The sequence below is a fragment of the Rhinoraja longicauda genome, chromosome 19 (genome assembly GCF_053455715.1).
Source record: "Rhinoraja longicauda isolate Sanriku21f chromosome 19, sRhiLon1.1, whole genome shotgun sequence".
NCBI classification, from domain to species: domain Eukaryota; kingdom Metazoa; phylum Chordata; class Chondrichthyes; order Rajiformes; family Arhynchobatidae; genus Rhinoraja; species Rhinoraja longicauda.
The window spans coordinates 34,608,437-34,614,553 of record NC_135971.1 but is presented as its reverse complement, the minus strand read 5'-3'; positions in this window follow the sequence as shown (position 1 = coordinate 34,614,553).

Here is a 6,117-nt window from a genome sequence, read left to right as displayed (position 1 = left end):
GCACGTCTTTGAAGTGTGGGAGAAACACAAGATCTCAGCAATGCAATTCTCAGCATTGGGAGGAAAATCACGGGATTGTGGGTCGGGGTTGGGGGCAATCCTTGATTCAGGTAGGCTGCAAGTTCCTGGGATTGGGATAATCGCCCGTGTGTGGGTGGGGGGTAATTCTCTGGGTTGGAGTAGGGGCATCTTGCAATGCTCAGCATTGGGATTGGGATAGCATTGGGATAAATCAATCCCTGATTTACATAGAATGCTCATTACTGGGAATGAGATCAAAATTGCCCGTGTGTGGGTGGGGGATAATTCCCTGGGTTTAGGGGAGGTGCATCTTGCGATATTCCACATTGAGATTGGGAACAATCCCTAATTTAGAAAGGATGGATATTTCTGGCATTGCAATAATAGCCCGTGTGCAGGTGGGATAATTCCCTGGGTTGGGGGGAGGGGCATCCTGCAATGCTCAGCATTGGGAGGGATATCTGCGGGATGGAAGATCGTAATAAATCCCTGATTTCAGCAGATGAAAATTCCTGGGATTGGGATAATAATCGCCCTTGTGCAGGTATGGTGGTAATACGCGAGTTCGGTATCTCAACTGCGCATGCCCAGGTCATAGGTCACTCGTGCTAAACATTCTCGCCGGCTGAGCTGCTGCGCGTATACAGACCTGCTTTTCATCCGTATTTTCCAGTTTTGCTTCTTCAAGGTAACACAATGCTGCTTTCAAAACTATTAACTAGGCGTATTTACGGTTAATTTGTACAAAACTACGTTGATTTTGTTGGTTTTATTGCTTTGTGCTTCGGTGAGTGAGCAAAGCCATGCCAATTTTTGTTTGCATTGTAACTTGTACGGTATGTAATGGGCATGCTTACAGGACTCTATTTGACTTAACATATGATTGACTTTATTATATATTTTGTTTTATATGTTACTGGGCAAAGCCATGCACATTTGTGCAACTTTGGGCTGTGGGAGTACCACGTATCACCTGAATAAGTGGATGCAGAATGTGTGTGACAGCCACAACTGTCAATTTGCAAAGGGAAACTGTTTCTGCCCTCCTCCCTTCAAACACTAGGAAAAAAACTACAGTTGCTAGTTTAAATTGAAGGTAGACACAAAATGCTGGAGTAACTCAGCGGGTCAAGTAGCACCTCAGGAGAGAAGGAATGGGTAATGATTCGGGTAAAGACCCTTTTTCAGAAGTCTGAAGCGAGATACCTAACTCGCTTATTCTCCAGACTTCTGAAGAAGCGTCTCGACACAAAACGTCACCCATTCTTTCTCTCCTGAGATGATGGCTGACCCACTGAGTTACACCAGCATTTTGTGTCTACCTTTGATTTAAACCAGCATCTGCAGTTTATTTTCCTCGAGTTTGAAGGCAGGTGGGCAGAAACAGTTTCCTGTTGCAAATTGACAGTTGTGGCTGTCACACACATTCTGCATCCACTTATTCAGGTGATACGTACTACTCCCAGTCCAAAGTTGCACAAATAGACAATAGACAATAGGTGCAGGAGTAGGCCATTCAGCCCTTCGAGCCAGCACCGCCATTCAATGCGATCATGGCTGATCACTCTCAATCAGTACCCCGTTCCTGCCTTCTCCCCATACCCCCTCACTCCGCTATCCTTAAGAGCTCTATCCAGCTCTCTCCTGAAAGCATCCAACGAACTGGCCTCCACTGCCTTCTGAGGCAGAGAATTCCACACCTTCACCACTCTCTGACTGAAAAAGTTCTTCCTCATCTCCGTTCTAAATGGCCTACCCCTTATTCTTAAACTGTGGCCCCTTGTTCTGGACTCCCCCAACATTGGGAACATGTTTCCTGCCATGTGTCCAATCCCCTAATTATCTTATATGTTTCAATAAGATCCCCCATCATCCTTCTAAATTCCAGTGTATACAAGCCTAATTGCTCCAGCCTTTCAACATACGACAGTCCCGCCATTCCGGGAATTAACCTAGTGAACCTACGCTGCACGCCCTCAATAGCAAGAATATCCTTCCTCAAATTTGGAGACCAAAACTGCACACAGTACTCCAGGTGCGGTCTCACCAGGGCCCGGTATCATATCATATCATATCATATATATACAGCCGGAAACAGGCCTTTTCGGCCCTCCAAGTCCGTGCCGCCCAGTGATCCCCGTACATTAACACTATCCTACACCCACTAGGGACAATTTTTACATTTACATTTACCCAGCCAATTAACCTACATACCTGTACGTCTTTGGAGTGTGGGAGGAAACCGAAGATCTCGGAGAAAACCCACGCAGGTCACGGGGAGAACGTACAAACTCCTTACAGTGCAGCACCCGTAGTCAGGATCGAACCTGAGTCTCCGGCGCTGCATTCGCTGTAAAGCAGCAACTCTACCGCTGCGCTACCGTACCGGTACAACTGGCTTTGCCAGTAACATATAAAACAAAATAAATAACAAGGTCAATCATATGTTAATTCGAATAGGGTCCTGTAAGCATGTCCATTACATACTGGTACAAGCTACAATGTAAAAGAAATTGTCATGATCTCGCTCACTCACCGAAGCATAAAGCAATAAAACCAACAAAATCATCATAGTTTTGTACAAATTAACCATATATACACCTAGTTAAGTTTTGAAAGCAGTATTTTCTTACCTTGAAGAAGCAAACCTGGAAAATACCGATGAAACGCAGGTCTGTATACACACAGCAGCTCGACCAGCGAGAATGTTTAGCACAAATGACCTATGACCTGGGCATGTGCAGTCAAGATACCGAACTGGCTTATTCTCCAGGTTTGCACTGGGAGCATCCTGCAAGGACCCGCATTCAGAGGGAAATCCCCGGGATGGGAGATCTGGGGGGGAGGGAGGGAGGGAGGGGCAATCCCTGACTTAGATAGGATGGAAATTCGTGACTTTGGAATAATAACCACCCATGTGCGGTTGGTGGGATAATTCCCCAGGTTTGGGGAAGGGGGCATCTTGCAATGTTCAACATCGGGATAGGGGGTCGGGATCAATCCCTGATTTAGATAGGATACAAATTCATGGGATTGGGATGTAAATGCCAGTGTATGTGTGGGGGATAATTCCCTGGGTTTGGGGTCAGGGCGTCTTGCAATGTTCAACATGAGGATAGGGGGGTCGGGATCAATCCCTGATTTAGATAGGATACAAATTCATGGGATTGGGATGTAAATGCCCGTGTATGTGTAGTGGATAATTCCCTGGGTTTGGGTTCGGGGCGTCGTGCAATGCTCAGTATTGGGATGGAAATCCGCGGGATAGTAGATTGGGATCAATCCCTGAATGAGGTTGATGCAAATCCCTGTGATTGGGATGAAACTGCCCGTGTGGGGGGGGGGGGGGTTAATGAATGGGGACGGGGGGGGGGGGGGGGCGGCTGCAGCTCCAGCTCCAGCCCGGTGGTCGCGGTGCAGGATTGGGACGATCCCGGATCCCTGGGCCCAGGGATGGGGTTTCCCGCGTATTTGGCGGCGTCTGACGCGCAGCCGCGGCCCCGGCGCTTTGTGGCGGCTCCGCTCCGCTCCGGGCCCGGCCCGAGGTTGGCGCATGCGCTGCCGGCACACGGGCACCGCTCTCAGAGCCCCCGGGTCACCTACCGGTCAACACTGAGCGGCCCCGCCCCCCCGCTCTCTCTCTCTGGGTCACTCTCCGCCCCCACCCCTCGTCATCCGTGTCCGGGCCGCCGGGTCTCCGCTCTCCGGCCGCTCCTCATCCGCCGGCACCACCGGCCGCCCTGCACATGCGCACTACCGCCACCCGCACGTCCCCGGCCTGACCTGCACATGCGCACTGCCGCCGCGCGCACGTCCCCGGCCGCCCTGCACATGCGCACTGTTGCCGCCCGCACGTCCCCGGCCGCCCTGCACATGCGCAGTGCCGCCGCCCGCACGTCCCCGGCCGCCTGCACGTCCCCGGCCGCTCTGCACGTCCCCGGCCGCTCTGCACGTCCCCGGCCGCTCTGCACGTCCCCGGCCGCTCTGCACATGCGCACTTCCGCGGCAACTGGTCGGCGCCGGGCACTTTCTTCCCCTCTTTGCATTGTGGGCGATCTGGCCGCCATTGCTGTCCTGTTGCCGCCCCGCCGTGACCGTTGAAACCCGACTCCGAATCACTCCCAAGATAGACACGAAACCCTGGAGGAACTCAGCGGGACCGGCAGCATCTCTGGATAGAAGGAATTGGGTGACGTTTCGGGTCGAGGCCCTTCTTCAAACCCCCTCTCGTTTTAGTGTTTTTAGTTTCGTTTAAAGATACAGCGCGGAAACAGGCCCTTCGGCCCACCGAATCCATGCCAACCACCAATCACCCGTACACCAGTTCTGTTCTGCACACTCGGGACGTGAGTCAAGAGTGCTTTATTCTCTAATGAACCAATTAGAACAATTAAATTCTTACTTGCAGCAGCACAGCAGAATATGTAAACATAGTACTCTGTAAACAATGTTATTAACAAAAGGAAAAGATTACGTTTTGGGTTGGGTCTGAGAAAGGGTCCTGAACGTCTATGGAATGTGGAAGGAAAGAAGAGCACCCGGAGAAAACCCATGCGATCAAAGGGAGAACGAGCAAACTCCATACAGAGAGCACCCATATTCAGGATCGATTCCATGTCCCCGGCACTTTTAGGCAGCAACTTTACGGCCACTGTGCTGCCCCATAGTCTTGAACTGAATTAAACATAGCTGTAAAGGGGGACATAGCGTGACTTAGATATTTAAGACTGAAAATGAATAGTTTATTATTTTTAGTAACCAATGTTACCAACATTTAATTTTTTGAAATCAAGATATAGTGGCACTGCTGGTAGAATTGCTGCCTCACACCCAGAGATCTGTGTGCGATCCTGAAGAAGTGTCTTGACCCGAAACGTCACCCATTCCTTCTCTCCTAGATGCTGCCTGACCTGCTGGGCTACTCCAGCATTTTGTGATACCTGTCCTTGGGCTCTGTCTGTGTTGAATTTACACATTCTCCCTGCAAGTGTGTGGGCTTCCTCCCACATCCCATAGACAAATTGGGTTTGTAGGTTAATTTGTCTCTGTAAAATTGCCCCGAATGTGTAGGGAGTGGGTGAGGAAAGTGGGATAACAGAACTAGTGTGAATGGGTGATCGATGGTCAGCGTGGACATGGTGGGCCGAAGGGCCTGTTTCCATGCTAAATCTCCAATGGAAATATGCAAGAGACTAAAGTATGAAGATGCACTGAAAACCTAGAGGGCTGAAAGATTAGAGGAGGTAGCGTGAATGGCGAAATTCATATTTCTTTTTCATTTACTCTGTTGATCACAAGTTAGCTGCATAAATCGCAAACTGGATCCTGATTTTATTTTTGATTCTGTCAGTGAATGCCACATACAAAATTATTAAAAACAGCATAAATCCCCCCACGCTCATCACCCAGTTCCTTTTTACTCCTCCATCCACTCATCTCCCACCCTTCCCAATTCCAAGTCAACCATTTTTCTGCCCCATCCTTGTTCATGCCAGCCCTGGTTCTACATTTTATGCGCCATTTGCATTATTTTGTCTTCTGTATTTATAACCTCTAACTAACTCACCTGCCAATTAATCCTTCCTCACCTAGATAGACAAAAAATGCTGGAGTAACTCAGCGGGTCAGGCAGCATCGCTGGAGAACATGGATGGGTGACAGAACATGGATTAGACCGATCCAGGATGGGGAGGAATCTGCCTACAGATGGGAAGTGACACAGCTGGCATCTTGGTGCCATCGCAACAACCTGGAACTCAATTCTCTTAAGGCAGTGTAACTAATTGTAGACTTTTGATGAGATCCCCCTCCCCTACACCCACTCACCATCAACAACACCACAATCACATTTGTGGTATTTATTCACAAAATGCTGGAGTAACTCAGCAGGTCAGGCAGCATCTCAGGAGAGAAGGAATGGGCGTCGTTTCGGGTCGAGACCCTTCTTCAGACGCTCCTGAGAGCGTCTCTCCTGAGATGCTGCCTGACCTCCTCCATCATGGTCTGGTTTGGCTCAGCCACCAAGCGCGACATCTGGAGGCTGCAACGGATCATTCGCTCAGCTGAGGTTGTTGGCTGCAACCTTCCCCCCATTGA